At 47.6% G+C, this 16,382-nt stretch overlaps 1 protein-coding gene across 2 annotated transcripts in view; it reads left to right on the forward strand.

The window, feature by feature from the left end:
• LOC146835003 (spermatogenesis-associated protein 6-like) overlaps positions 1–16,382 on the forward strand; it is a 352,234-nt gene that overhangs the window by 70,063 nt on the left and 265,789 nt on the right. The window lies entirely within an intron of this gene.

Here is a 16,382-nt window from a genome sequence, read left to right on the forward strand (position 1 = left end):
CAGAAGATATGGCTCTGTAAAAGGGGTTGTTTTAAGCATCACAAATTTACGGACACTCGATTTACAATTTCTGACTCATCTCTTTCAAACTTTTTTAAGCTGATAAAACTTTTCTTTACAAACTCCACGTCTTTCGGGGTAATAGAATCAGGCTTTGAGAAGAGATCCGGGCGCCCCAGCTCTTCAAAACATCCCTTGATGTATTTCAGCCATGGTATACGTAGCATGTGATCAAGACTTAAACACTTCCTTAAAGATCGGATGGTTAAGAGCTAAGTCATTGTTTAACAAACATTTGAGCCAAAACACCAGTGGACGCAAAGTCAGTATGTCGCATAAGTATGGATCCCCATTCCTTTGTGAACCACCAAGTTTGATGTGCCACTAGGCACCCCTAAGAGGTGTTTTAAAAAACTGTTCTCCACCACCTGCAGTGCATCTGTAGCTTTATACCCCCAGATTTCACTCCCATAGCTGGCAGTAGCAATACTTTTAGCCTGATATATTTTCAACATCGCCGTTATTGGGCGCTTACCCATTTTGGCAGCGAAGTTTAAAATAGCGGCATTCACCCTTGTAATCTCCCCCTTTTTTTCTGTATGAGGGGCCCCCAGTTCAAGCGATCATCCACTAAAACCCCCAATAAGAAAAAATGTATTTCGTTGGTACTTTCTCCTTGCCCACTTTAAAAGGGTACTGTATCGTAGACCGAATCCCGACCTGCAGAATATACGATTTGGAGTTGTTAATTGCCAAATCATGTGCGTTCATAAAACTCAGGAAGGTATCAAGCAGAGACTGGAGTCCCCTTGCAGTTCTGGCAATGAGGACAGCATTGTCCGCATAAAGCAGGACGGGTAGCCCTCTTCGCCCCACATATGGGAAGTCAACCCCAGTATTTACCAAAGTTTCATCCAGTTCATTAATACATAAATTGAATAAAAAAGGGGCCATAATACATCCCTGCCGAACCACCCTCTCAATTTTAAAATCCCTTGATACACGGAGGTCCTAGGCATATCTGATGTTAGCCTTGGTTGCTCTATGCAGATCCTTCAGAAAATTGACCAAATTGTCGTCTACCCCCATGGCCCTCATGGATTGCCACAGCTTCTCACGGTTGACACAGTCGAAAGCAGAGGAAAGATCCATGAAGGCCATGTAGATCGTGCCTGGATGAGCAATCGTGTACTTCCCCAAGATCATATTTAAATTAAGGCATTGGGCCAGGGTCGAACGACCTGGGCGGAACCCATGTTGAATGTCGGAGATGATCTTAAACTCCTCTGCCCAGGAAGATAATCTTTCCAATAACACCCCTCGCCACCTTTACCACGGAATCAAGAAGGGAGATCGGTCTATAGCACAAAGTGCTATTATGATCGCCCTTCTTGAAAACCGGCACAATGGTTGAGGTGGCCCAAGAGGCCGGACTGCCTTCCTTGGCTGCCGCATTAAGCACTGTCACCAGCATCGCAGCCCAAAAGGATGGGTTTGATTTAAAAAGGTCTGGTAGAATGCCGTCCAGACCAGGGGCCTTGTTGCATGTCAACCCTAAAATACCTGCCTCAACCTCCTTCTGCTCAAAAATCACAGGGGCGGTAACATTGGGCCTATCGTGGTGATATGATTGATCTATAGGGCACCTGAAGATGGATTTAAAGTGTGCCACCCATTCGTCCTTGGTTATATGGGCACCTAATTCACCATCCCTGTTCTTCTCAAACAATGGGCGATTAACAATACCCCAGAATCTCGAGCTGTTCCCTAAGGTACTAGACTCCAATAAGTCTCTCCAAATCTCCTCCTTCACTTTTGCCTTACGGGTGGCCAGGGCCCGTTTATACTCAATTCGACGCGCACGAATTAAGGGTTGATTTCTTGGGGTAGCTTTTAAGGCTTCCTTCAGATTTCTCACAGCCCTAGAGCAGGAGGGGTCGAACCACCTAGGAACAGTGGACACTATACTATGTGAGGGGACACTTAAAAGTTCCCCAATCTTAGTAATAATGATATCAAAAGCACTTAAAACATCCCCCGAGGATGAGCCAGATGAGACACAAAGTGCTTATTCAGTTGCACAAGAAACTATTACCTCACCATGGAAAGTGTCCGGGGATATCTATGACCATTTTAGGCAACGCTTTCCATCCGTAGGTCTTAAAAGGCCAGGTACTACCAGCCTATCTTGTGTTAACAGCCTCCCAGGTGCACACAAAGGGGGTCACAAAATTCAGACTGAGAGCAGGAAGAAATCAGAATATGATCAATAAAGGATCCCACACCTCGCCCTTTGAAAGAAGGGACAGAATGTATGCTATGGGGGGCGGACAGGGACATTAATGACATCAGGTCAAATTCATTAAGCAAATTATTCAATACGTCCCCCTGGGTGGAATGCTTAAAATGAAATCCCCGCATCCTTGCATATCCCAGCCCAGCCATACATACAAGATTAAGGTCTCCACAGGGGTGAGTGTTAAAATCTCCTGCCACCATAAGATTGTGCGTAACGGAGCCGCACGACTGCCTTATATAACAGCCCAACTGGGCAATCTTGCAGTCTCCCTGTGGACTTATCGCGTTATAAAAATTAATAATGCCCATACTATCGTTTCCCCTCCTCAGGACAATAACTTGAAAATCTTTACTGGCAGATGAAAGCTGCTGGATCTTACAGGACACAGCCAGAGTTACAAAAATAACCAAGCCACCCCTAGCTCTGCCACAAACGGACGGGGAAGCAGGAACAAAAAAAGCTTTATAGCTCTCTAAAAATAGATCACAGTTCACCAGCCACGTCTCCTTGAGGCAAATCACCGAGAATTGTTTGATAAACTTGATCCATAATGGATCCTGAAATTTAGCCGCCAGTCCTGCGATGTTCCACGACAAGACATTATTTAAGACTACATTAGGAATCACCCCATGATTTACTCCCAATGGAGAAACCCTCTGCTGTGGTTCAGTCCCCCAACCATCTCTGTCCCACAGCCCACCCCACTTAAAATGGGATGGCCGGGGGACCCCTGTCGATGGGAAATCTCTGCACAGAGCTCTACGTTCTTATGAAGTCAATCACACTCGTCCAGCCTTGATAAAAGTGAACATTTATTGGACAGCTAAAGTAGGGGAACGGGATAGTGCCCCGTTATTTGAGACGAAACCCTTGGAATTTGAGGGTACATGCCAGTAGTACTTGCAAAAGGTCTTTGAGTCGACTTTTCCTGTGGAACACTTGAGTTATGGAGCCGTATGGGATCAACCTTATAGAAAAATCCCAGATTAAGGATCTGAATATCCGAACCCCGATATCTGTGGCTAGAAATATCATCCCGTAGGATACTATCCACGAGGAAAGATCTGGTGAAGTTCACAATAATGCAATCACCCCCTCCGGGTTTCCTCAAACTCCCTATCCAGCCAACACGACGCACCATAATGATATTGCGTTCCACTCTTACACCCACAGAGGTATTATTCGATAACCAATGAAGAACCTTATTTTTAAGTTGGTTAAAATCCTCTTGGGACCCTGGCGGTAGCGGTGGCACATTCCCCAGGATTACTACAAGGGGTGTGGATTGCGGGGGAAGGTTGATAACCGATAGATTCTGGATGACACTTGTTTACTGCCCCTGCATCTCCTCCAATGGGCTGCCTGATCTATGGGGACCCAGACCCTGATGATGAATGGCTGGAACCTCCCTGGATGCCTGTCTATCGCGGGTATCATCTACTATCCCACCTACTACTTTGGAGGGTAAACTCTTAAAGTTGGACTGGACTCCACTAGGGGGCCCACGATCAGGGAGGTCTGTGGATGGACCGGGCACAGGTATAGCACTGGCGGCTGTGATGTCTCTGGTCCTGTCTAAAATCACAGGTTGAACGGGTTGAGCAGGCCTGTTACGCTCTGTTAAACATTTCTCAATAGAATCTAACCTATCCATAATTGGACTCAGCTTGGCATCCAACAAGCTATTCAAAGTTGAATTAAAGGCTTCCATCATAGCCGCATGAGCTATATTTTCAGCTGTCGATACAGGTGTCAGGTTTTTATTGGCTGCCTTAGCGGATACGTTAGGTTTTACTTTTTTGGCTTTACTCCCTAATGGCTGAGATTTTCATTTTATACTCCCGCAGGGCCTTGGTTATTGGGGAGGGTTATCACTACTGGGCACTTCTAAGGGTGGCATTTTTACCAATGCCACCGATTCCAGATATAGGACAAGAAGCACCACTCCCCCTGTTCTCAATGACAATAATTGGGGATAGTGGTCTATGTGGCACCTCATTCAAAGTTCTTCGCGAGGGTGATGGAGCAACATTATCTGGTGAACCAACCCCCAACCCAAGACTACAAGGCGAACTTGAGGATTCAGAAATTACTTCCCTTAATGGGTCTGTTGGTCCAGCCAAACTAGAAAGAAGGCCTTTTGATGGAGATCTAGAGAGACGCCTATTCACAAGTTCGATCTCCTTGTCAATAACCGATGTAGCTCTTAACAAAAAAGCATCCATAGTTCCAACATTAGCCCTCGTAACAGTTTTAGGTCCTTCTTGGGTGGCTTGGGTCTTCCACCTCCCCATAGTTCGGAAACAAACCAAGTCCCCAAAATATAATTAGTAAGTAACCACTAACAAGTTACATATGGATGCCAACACAACACGACACAAAAACCTTGAATATTATAAGATATGCTGGATTAATAAAGTGTTCCCACAATGGTCCCCTGCCGTGTGACTACGGTGGTTCAAATAAGACCCGTTAGTATGATGCTCCACCTGCAAAAATAGCACCACACTTGTGAGAAGTTGGCCTGATGTATGATGTCACTAGTTATAGTGTACACCTTATATCAGTCCAAATACCCTTATGGTGATTGGTTGTAAAGTCAACCTTATAGACCAGCTATCCTAGTGGTAGCATGGACAAGAGCAGTCTTAGGCTAAACTCTGAATGGCATGTGAAGCCAGCTGTGATACCATATATAATCCCTTGAATACCAAATGAAAGGACACCACAACAGATATATATCTAAAATAAAGTGTATTTATTCTAAGCAAACCCTCAGCACTCTTTATGAGATTAGAGGTAAGTACAACACAGTCTTATTTATGCATACATTAAGTCACACAGGTAAGTAATACAGTTAGGCCCTAGGGGCCACGCAAACCATATACTAAGTAAGTGGTATAAGAACCACTGTCACGGAAATAGAGTAGGCCTAGGCCTAGGGAATCGCTGGGGCTACACTACACTAGCGTTAGTTAGGAAGTGGGAGGCCCACGGGATTCGTGTGCAGAGTGGAAACACTCACGCGTAATGCGTAAAAGTCAATAGCAATAGTACAGTTTAGGAAACGGTAGATTTAGGACACTTCCGGAGTAGCTAGGAAGTTGAGACTTGAAAACTAGACACTAGGATAGTCACTATCCTGATGAGCACCGGAGTACCCAAGTTACCTAGCCCACAGGCTGCGGGTGCATAGGGGTGAAGATGCGTCGTTTTCGTCGTCGACTCCTATGGATGCCTGAAGAAAGATGCTGACAGGCAGTCAGTGAAGAGTGTCCGGTGGATCCCAAGGCTGGGATCAAGAAGATAAGAAACCTGCAAGCAGAAGGGACAGAGTCAAGGTCACTAGCCAGTGACCACGTGGAACCAGGAAGGAACCAGGCGATGTCGTGAAGACTTGCAGGTGAAGGTGAAGCTTGTCGCTGCAGCCAGGAGGACCAGGAAGCGTCGAGGACGACCAGGACCAGGAGGCGAGCTGTCCCACGAAGGCTCTTGCTGTCGGCGGCGTCGAAGTTGGACTAGGACTCACCAAGCCTTGGCAAGCGGAACCCACGAAGAACGAAGGACTTGCTTCTGGTGCAGACCAGGAAGGTCTGGGGTGCTTCTTCTTTGCAGAGAAGCGGGAGCCAGTCTGGAGGAGCCAAACCAGTGCAGAAGATTTCAGGGTGCGTCGTCACAGAGGCCACTAGCCAGCGGGCAAGCAACCGGACAGACGCGGCAAGCAGGAAAATGCTGAAGGGCCCCACGCAGGACTCGTGGAGTGTGGGGGGCTGATCTTCGGTGCAGATGGTGCTTGGGGTTGGGGCTTCTCAATCCCCGGTGCACAACTTCGAGGGTACCTCAGAAGCTGCGCTGTAAGTTACTAGCCACTTTTTCCAGGTAGCCGGTCCCACGTCGCTCGTCGCCTCCACGGATCTCAGCTCTGCTGCAGATGTGGATGAGGGTCGGAGAAGTCTGGAAGTCAAGGTTCTGGTCGGGCTCTGCAGTCGGTTCCTCGTAGAACGGTCGCAAAGCAAAGGGTAGTCTCTTGATGGTGCCTGTTTGCACAGGGTAGCCACTCCTTGGCTACAAGGGAGATTCTTCAGTCTTCTTCTTTCGTCGAATGTCGAAGGTCCAGAGTTTCTGTTCAGTTTTGCAGGTTCAGGATAATCTAAAGTCTTGAGGCCCAACTCCCACTCTTATACTAATCTGGGGGGCTGGGATACCTGCTAGGTCACGCCTTATGGGTGGGACCTGGGAGGGGGTGGTTACACCCACTTCCCTTTGTCCAGTTTCGCGCCAGAGCTGGGGCTGGAGTGCCCCAGCGCCGGTTTGAACTGGACTATGCAAGGAACACCTTGTGTGCCCCAGGCATGTCTCATTCCTTTCAGCCCACCCTGCCCCAATACACTAAAGGCTGTCTGGGGAGGTGCTAGCACCTCCCCAAGCAGGAAACCTATTGTCCAGGCCTCCCTGGCTGGGATCACTCCCAGCTGCAGGAGGTCAGACTTGTGTCGTGGCAGCAGCATCCATTTTGTGATGCTGAGGCTTTGGTCAGAGGCTAACAGTTGAAGTATGATTTTAACATGTCTTTCCCTCTAGAAGGGGGGAATAATATTCTCATGTCCAGAAATGGCATGGGGGTATTATTCCCTAGTGTTAGACACCTTACACGACATGTTTTGATAAAGCCAAACCATAGTTACCATAACCGTCTAAGATTATAAGGCACTTTAAGAGTATATGGTAGGCTATATCATAGAACAGCTATAAGGACTTGGTTCCGAAAGCTGCAGACAGGCTCAGCTCATGCTAGAGCACCATCTCACATGTTACCAAGCACTCTGCCTCCAGGATTGTTAAGGCCTGCCATAGGAGTGACTGATAGGTACACATGTGTCTATATATAAGGGTAGATATAGGCATACTATACTTAAGCAAGGGGTGATTACACGACCTTGCCCCAGCTGAGTGATCAGCCAGTTGTGTCTGATTGGAAGGCCAGACCAGGGGTGGCATAATACATGCTGCAGCCCCTGGGAGGCCTAGGGCACACCTATGCCCTGGGTACCTAGGGTACACTGTACAGGGGCTAATAAGGTGATCCTTACCAATTGGTTATGTACCTAGGGTACATGGAGTCCATTTTAAAGAGAGAGCAGACAGCCTGAGACCCTGAATGGCAGGATCTCAGGCCAACTAAGTCGAAAAACCAGCTAGACACTAGGCAAAAAGTTGGGGGTAACCATAGTCAGATATCCACCTTCCTACACAACCCCCCCCCAAACGAAAGGAGATAAGGCTGGCCTTGACAAGGTAAGCCTCTATTGCCTAAGTGGCCATATAAGGAAGAACCAGCACTGGCATGGTTACCCCCTGTCTCATGGTCCACTAAGCAATCCCTCATCCTAAAGATATCATAGGGTCTCCACCATAGGGAATCTCTACATTTGGTGTGTCTTTGCAAAGTAAAAGGCTGGTGTTGAGATGGAGTACTGAAGTGAGTGCCCTCAAAGTGAGGCCTCAGCTTCCTCCAATCATCCTCCACCATGGATGCCTTTCTTTCTCTAACTGAGTTGCACTGTGCTCTCAGGGTCAGCCTCTGGCTACCTAAAGCTGGAGGCTGGGTCCCTTTTGTGGGCTTACTGGAGGGACAGGTCAGGTTTGGGGCCCTAAGGTCCCATGTTTGCCTGTGCCCAGCAGAATCCCTCTGGGGGAGGTCCCTAACTACCTGTAAAGGGGATCCCTCAGGAATGTTTTTACCCATCACCTGGCTAGGGCTACTAGCCAGGCAATCCTCATTCTTTTGATGGGGGGGTTCTTGTGGACAGGGGCCCTCTTGGGGTCCACTGGCCTCCCTGACCTCTGCAGCCCTGGGCTGACTGAGGCAGGGTAGAGAGAGGCAGGCTACCTGCACCAGACTGGGTCCCACCTTGGAAGGGGCCACTGACATCAGAGGCTCTGCCAGGCCAGGCCTGGCTACCTCTGGGGCAGTTCCTTCACAAGGGGTGAGGTCAGATCCCTGAGGAGGCTGACCTTTTCCTAATGTCTGGGGAGAGGGAGACTTTTCTTCCTCCCCACTACTCTCTGTTTGTTTGGAGTGATCCATAGTTTCAGGCTTCACTACACCTAAGTCAGTCTGAGTATGGGCTGAGACCATTACAGCCTTGCCAACCTTTTCAGGAAGGCACTCAGTTTGTGTTTGAGCTGTGACTGTCACAGCTCTGCCAATCTCTACAGGGAAGTCTGTCTTTGCCTGGGCTGTGGCTACCACTGCCCTTCCAACCTTTTCAGGGAGGAAATCTACTTGGACAGGGGTTGTGACTGGCACAACCCCACTACCCTTTTGTGAAAGGCCTACCATTTTAGAATGGGTGTCTTGTTCAACTCCAGCCCAAGCTGAGAGTTCTAAGTCATTCCCCAGTAAGCAGTCCACAGGCAAGGTTGGAGACACTGCCACCCTTTTAGGGCCAGTGACCCCTCCCCAGCTGAGACATACCTCTGCCATGGGATGACTGTTCTGTTTGCCATCAATGTTAGTTACCTGGTATGAGAAACCAGGCAAAAGCTGCTCAGAGGGAACTAGCCTATGGGCCACCATAGTGATGCTAGCTCCAGTGTCTCTGTAGGCCTCAGCTTTTCTACCATTGATGTAGGGTTCCTGTCTGTACCTACCCAAAGTGTTGGGACAGGCAGTGAAGTTGGCAAACCCCATGCCACCATCACAGACAAGAGTAGCTGCTGTAGGGGAATTGGCTAAGCCAGGATCCCCCTGTGTTCCCCAAGAAAACCCAACCAAATTTTTGGGGGCACTCCCACCACCTGGGGGATTACTGCTGACAGTAATAGGTGGTGTGACAGGAGTAGTTGGAGGAACAGTTTTGTTTTTAGCCTGTGGGCAACTGCTGTCAGTTTTCCAATGCCCAGGTGTTTTACACACATGGCAGTAAGGCTTTTTAACTGTGGTAGAGGAGGGAGCTTGGGACCCACCACCCTGTGTGGAGTTTTGGGGCCCTGAGGAAGATTTCTCTTTTGCTTTATCCCCACCCTTCTCTTGAGGCTTGGTGGTATCTTTCTTTTGGTCACCACCCTGATTCTTAGGCCTAATCCTGGTCCTGACCCATTTATCTGCCCTCTTTCCCAATTCTTGGGGAGAGGTCAAATCTGAGTCTACCAGGTGTTGATGGAGAAGCTGGTTCTGACAATTACTAAGGATCTGCTCCCTCATAATCAAGTTGTACAATCCTGTATAGTCCTGCACCTTGCTGCCATTTAACCAACCTTCCAAAGCCTTAGTGGCACAATCCACAAAATCAGACCAGTCCTGTGTCTGTGTCTTCTGGGTGTCTCTGAACAACAACCTATATTGCTCAGTGGTTAAGCCAAACCCATCTATCAGAGCACTCTTCAGGACTTTGTAATTGTTTGCATCCTCATCACTGACTGTGAGGAGCTTGTCTCTACCTTTGTCAGAAAAGGAGAGCCACAAGATAGCTGCCCACTGACTCTGGGGTACCTGCTGTACTTTGCAGGCCCTCTCCAAAGCAGTCATCCACTTGTGGATGTCATCCCCATTCTGATATGGGGGGACTATCTTGCTTAGGTTTCTATGGTCATAAGACCTATCCCTATCTCTAGGGATATTGCTGCCACCAGTGGGTTCTGACCCACACACTTTTTGCTCTCTAGCCAGAGCAAGCTTCTCTTTGGCAAGGGCAAGTTCTTCCCTCTGAATCCTCAGATTAGCTTCCCTCATTCTGGCTTCATGTTCCTTTCTCTCAGGGGAAGTCATTCCCCTGTGAGAGGAAACACTAGAGATGCTAGAGACCTGGGAGTGGATGGATTCCCTTGAAGGGGATCTGTCCCTCCTGCTTCTCTGGTTAAGCCTACTTGGGGGTCTGTATGGGGGTACCCCATGCAAACTCCCATGCAAACTTAGGTTAGCCTGGCTAAGTCTTCCTACTTGGCCCTGGCTGTCTACCTCCCCATCTGAAGCCCCATCTGACTCCTCTGTGGTGGGTAGACCCTCCTCTGTACCTAGGGCACCTGCCTGAGATGCCCTAAGAGTATCATACTCCTCTAGGAGTTGTCTTAACTGAAGGAGGGTAGGGTTTGCACCCTGTTTTATTCCTCTGGAGGTACACAAGTGTCTCATCTCCTGGAATGTTAAGGTATCGTATCTAGAGGGGGTCTTTTGCAGACCTGATCCTCCTGAGAGAGCATCTACTTGATCTCCTCTCAGAGACATGATCTAGTGAGGGTGTGGTGTGTGCACCTACCTACACTAGTTGTATCTACTAAACCTCTCTAGTAGTTGTAGTCAGGGTGTGTTACTCCCTTCAACCTACAACTACAAAGTCCAGTAGGACTTAAGTATAATAATCTATGTTATATGTACCTAGACGATATCTGTGTGATCTTTCAATTTAGTATCTCAAGATTACAATGGTATTACAACAGCAAGCTCAGATCCCAACCGCTGCTCACCAATGTGAGAAGTTGGCCTGATGTATGATGTCACTAGTTATAGTGTACACCTTACATCAGTCCAAATACCCTTATGGTGATTGGTTGTAAAGTCAACCTTATAGACCAGCTATCCTAGTGGTAGCATGGACAAGAGCAGTCTTAGGCTAAACTCTGAATGGCATGTGAAGCCAGCTGTGATACCATATATAATCCCTTGAATACCAAATGAAAGGACACCACAACAGATATATATCTAAAATAAAGTGTATTTATTCTAAGCAAACCCTCAGCACTCTTTATGAGATTAGAGGTAAGTACAACACAGTCTTATTTATGCATACATTAAGTCACACAGGTAAGTAATACAGTTAGGCCCTAGGGGCCACGCAAACCATATACTAAGTAAGTGGTATAAGAACCACTGTCACGGAAATAGAGTAGGCCTAGGCCTAGGGAATCGCTGGGGCTACACTACACTAGCGTTAGTTAGGAAGTGGGAGGCCCACGGGATTCGTGTGCAGAGTGGAAACACTCACGCGTAATGCGTAAAAGTCAATAGCAATAGTACAGTTTAGGAAACGGTAGATTTAGGACACTTCCGGAGTAGCTAGGAAGTTGAGACTTGAAAACTAGACACTAGGATAGTCACTATCCTGATGAGCACCGGAGTACCCAAGTTACCTAGCCCACAGGCTGCGGGTGCATAGGGGTGAAGATGCGTCGTTTTCGTCGTCGACTCCTATGGATGCCTGAAGAAAGATGCTGACAGGCAGTCAGTGAAGAGTGTCCGGTGGATCCCAAGGCTGGGATCAAGAAGAGAAGAAACCTGCAAGCAGAAGGGACAGAGTCAAGGTCACTAGCCAGTGACCACGTGGAACCAGGAAGGAACCAGGCGATGTCGTGAAGACTTGCAGGTGAAGGTGAAGCTTGTCGCTGCAGCCAGGAGGACCAGGAAGCGTCGAGGACGACCAGGACCAGGAGGCGAGCTGTCCCACGAAGGCTCTTGCTGTCGGCGGCGTCGAAGTTGGACTAGGACTCACCAAGCCTTGGCAAGCGGAACCCACGAAGAACGAAGGACTTGCTTCTGGTGCAGACCAGGAAGGTCTGGGGTGCTTCTTCTTTGCAGAGAAGCGGGAGCCAGTCTGGAGGAGCCAAACCAGCGCAGAAGATTTCAGGGTGCGTCGTCACAGAGGCCACTAGCCAGCGGGCAAGCAACCGGACAGACGCGGCAAGCAGGAAAATGCTGAAGGGCCCCACGCAGGACTCGTGGAGTGTGGGGGGCTGATCTTCGGTGCAGATGGTGCTTGGGGTTGGGGCTTCTCAATCCCCGGTGCACAACTTCGAGGGTACCTCAGAAGCTGCGCTGTAAGTTACTAGCCACTTTTTCCAGGTAGCCGGTCCCACGTCGCTCGTCGCCTCCACGGATCTCAGCTCTGCTGCAGATATGGATGAGGGTCGGAGAAGTCTGGAAGTCAAGGCTCTGGTCGGGCTCTGCAGTCGGTTCCTCGTAGAACGGTCGCAAAGCAAAGGGTAGTCTCTTGATGGTGCCTGTTTGCACAGGGTAGCCACTCCTTGGCTACAAGGGAGATTCTTCAGTCTTCTTCTTTCGTCGAATGTCGAAGGTCCAGAGTTTCTGTTCAGTTTTGCAGGTTCAGGATAATCTAAAGTCTTGAGGCCCAACTCCCACTCTTATACTAATCTGGGGGGCTGGGATACCTGCTAGGTCACGCCTTATGGGTGGGACCTGGGAGGGGGTGGTTACACCCACTTCCCTTTGTCCAGTTTCGCGCCAGAGCTGGGGCTGGAGTGCCCCAGCGCCGGTTTGAACTGGACTATGCAAGGAACACCTTGTGTGCCCCAGGCATGTCTCATTCCTTTCAGCCCACCCTGCCCCAATACACTAAAGGCTGTCTGGGGAGGTGCTAGCACCTCCCCAAGCAGGAAACCTATTGTCCAGGCCTCCCTGGCTGGGATCACTCCCAGCTGCAGGAGGTCAGACTTGTGTCGTGGCAGCAGCATCCATTTTGTGATGCTGAGGCTTTGGTCAGAGGCTAACAGTTGAAGTATGATTTTAACATGTCTTTCCCTCTAGAAGGGGGGAATAATATTCTCATGTCCAGAAATGGCATGGGGGTATTATTCCCTAGTGTTAGACACCTTACACGACATGTTTTGATAAAGCCAAACCATAGTTACCATAACCGTCTAAGATTATAAGGCACTTTAAGAGTATATGGTAGGCTATATCATAGAACAGCTATAAGGACTTGGTTCCGAAAGCTGCAGACAGGCTCAGCTCATGCTAGAGCACCATCTCACATGTTACCAAGCACTCTGCCTCCAGGATTGTTAAGGCCTGCCATAGGAGTGACTGATAGGTACACATGTGTCTATATATAAGGGTAGATATAGGCATACTATACTTAAGCAAGGGGTGATTACACGACCTTGCCCCAGCTGAGTGATCAGCCAGTTGTGTCTGATTGGAAGGCCAGACCAGGGGTGGCATAATACATGCTGCAGCCCCTGGGAGGCCTAGGGCACACCTATGCCCTGGGTACCTAGGGTACACTGTACAGGGGCTAATAAGGTGATCCTTACCAATTGGTTATGTACCTAGGGTACATGGAGTCCATTTTAAAGAGAGAGCAGACAGCCTGAGACCCTGAATGGCAGGATCTCAGGCCAACTAAGTCGAAAAACCAGCTAGACACTAGGCAAAAAGTTGGGGGTAACCATAGTCAGATATCCACCTTCCTACAACACTTATACACATCTGTGGGTTAGCCGGCCTAGAAATAATAGTGTCCCAGTCCCGAATGACCAATGGTACCCTATACACAGTAAATGTTACTCCTAGTTGGTAGCAAAAACCGGAATCAGGGGAGGTGGCCCAGCCCAGCCTCTTCCAGCCCCTGATGGCCACAGACAGGCCCGCCCTTGGCCCGGGCTTCGCCCGGCACGTCCCGCGCAGCGAGGTGCGAGGCAGCGCTTTGTGGCGCGATGGGGAACACCTCCGCCCTCAGCAGCTGCGGGTAATTTCCAGGGATGCACTCTAGGACACCGAGTCCCACCAGAGTGTGAGCGCCACCATATCGGGACCAGCAGCGGGAGATCCAGCGGGGTCCAGGTACACCTCAAAGCGACCAGGTCAGTTCAAACCACCACGCGAGACCAGGTGATTGTCCCCTATATATCAAATAGCATGATATTATTACTTTGTATATGCCTCTTTGCTTTTTTTTCATATTCTCACTTTGTACTAGTCTAGGATGAGCATGTTGAGGATGTTGAGGATGACCTTAAGGGTAGCTGTTGTTTATTGTTCCTGGGTTGTTATTCCTGCTGTGTGCCAGGTGCCACTTATTGTAGCAGTTAACTCAGGTTGCAAGATATCCTTACCCATTTGACATATGCCTCTTCGCTTTCTGGTGAACGAATGTTGAGTTTTCTTTGAATGGCAGTGGAAATTGATAGATGTGGTGCCGTTTTGTCCATTATTACCTGCATGCAACAGTGTTCTGTGTTGGGTGAGGTGCTCTGCATATGATGTTCACACGATACCATGCCACTGGTGGGGCGAGCATTGAGCTCCACTTGTTTGTGATGTTCTGCAATATCCCCTGTTTTAGTGGTCGAGTTATATCTGTAGCCCGCTGCTGGCACAAAGATGTTGTCTATACATAGTTGTTTTATTCTTTTTTGCCTAATTGTTCATATAAGGTGCATAGTTTGTATTGTCGGTGGTTTATGCAGGGGTATTAGATCTTGCTCTATTCGGAGAGTGGAATGTTGTACCTGAGTGGATTGGGAGGGTGAACTTGTGGTTAGTAGTGTGTGGTAGTATTTAGGGCCATTAAAAGACCAATCCATTGCAGAAAAGGGGTTATTTCCAAAATGTATTTCTTTATGCGGATGTTACTCGTTTGTTCTATTCGTCTGGTGTGTCACTCGTGAGTGTTGCACATGAGGCACTATGAATATGGAAAGGTCACCCATAAGCAAACCAAAACTTGGAAGCCATTCTCTTGAGAAGGGTACTTGACTGGTAGTTAGAGATTACCCAAGAGTCCCGATGTTCAGTATTTTTCAGGGGGTCTTGGATAATAATTCCTTTTTTTCCAGTGCCGATCACTCTTAATAAAATTGTTCTAAGGTACTCCTGGACAGACTTTGCCACCGCTGGTTTCATAGCCTGCAAGATGCGCGGAGGGCAAGGGTCTAGGTGTGAGTCTAATGTAATGCCTAAAATGAAGTTTTCTAATATCTTTTCGTCCAGAAGGTCAAAGGATGATCAGGTGTTCTTTAGAGCTCCCATGACCTGTTCTTGGCCGAATGGTTGTATTGATGCTCGTGTCTCTTCAGCCTCAGTAGATACTTTGATTGGTTTCATTGAGAAAACCTGAGCGCTTCTACTAATCCTAGTGGCTTTTGTGGTGCGATTTCAAGGCCTTTTAGTTTTATAAAGGTTTCATTTATGAGGAAAACGTTTGTTGTACATTTGCTATGGGCTTTAGAATCCGCAGTTTCTACTTATTGAACCGGGTGTAGCAAGCTATACAATCCTTCTCAATATACAACCTGTTCCATCCTCATTCCACTTGTCTAGTGCGCAGTTTTACAACTTTGGTTTGATTTGTGAACCACCTTGTTTTGGGGTCCGTGGCATGGGGCCTCGCATGCACTAGTGGCATGTGGGGGCGATTATTTGAATAAAGTGGAATAATCACTGATGTCTTCTCCTTGTGTTGAAGCTAATTGGGCGACTGAATTAGTTATTACATTCTGGACTTCAAGTCAATCCAACTAAATAACTGCATTCATTGAATTGAATTTGTTGTTGTTTTCGGATTAGTGGAGATCTTATGACATTAAATTAGGCTGTGATCAGTCCAGGCTGTGGCAACATCGTTAGTGACCCTTCTGGTGCAAAAAATAGATCCATAGTATATTTTGCGACATTTGTATTATCCGTTACCTGAGAGCTTAACTGTTCACATGCATTTTCAATACGTCAAAAGTGACACAAAGTGTGGTTACATCTCCACCAGATACTGTTGAAACGTAGCACTAATTGACAGTCAGCAGATGTAGCCTGTTAGCACAGAACGTGTAGTTAAAGTTTCTGTGCTTGCATACTGTTTTTGGTTTAGAATGCATTAGGTAATGGAAACCTGCGTTGATTAAAGGCCATCGTTAAGATGTTTAATGTAAGTGCCCTTTGGATTGCCACTGAAACTAATGAAGAGATTGAATTTCCCATCATCCAACTGAGAGAGCGTTGCACTTTGGTCAGATATTTAGCAATGCGTGCTACCTATATTTTAGTTTTGCTTTATATTTTTTTCATTATTAATTGTCGTAGAATATCAATGGCCTACATTCAGTTCAGGCATACATATTATCACAGTTCACATAAAGTACATTCCCGGATAGATGACCAGGTATTAAACTCTGGAAAAAGGCAGTTGTATAGAAAGATATCAGTTTTTTTTGTTGCATATATTTAGTGTAATTGATAAAACATTTAATACGTTTGCTGCACAGTAAGGCACTTGCAATATTTTCAGAGGCTGCTGCCATGGAAATGTTTTGCAATAAGAGCCAAACCTTAATTGTTGTACAAAAGCAATAT

This window comes from Triturus cristatus, chromosome 4_2 (assembly GCF_964204655.1).
Source record: "Triturus cristatus chromosome 4_2, aTriCri1.1, whole genome shotgun sequence".
NCBI classification, from domain to species: Eukaryota; Metazoa; Chordata; class Amphibia; order Caudata; family Salamandridae; genus Triturus; species Triturus cristatus.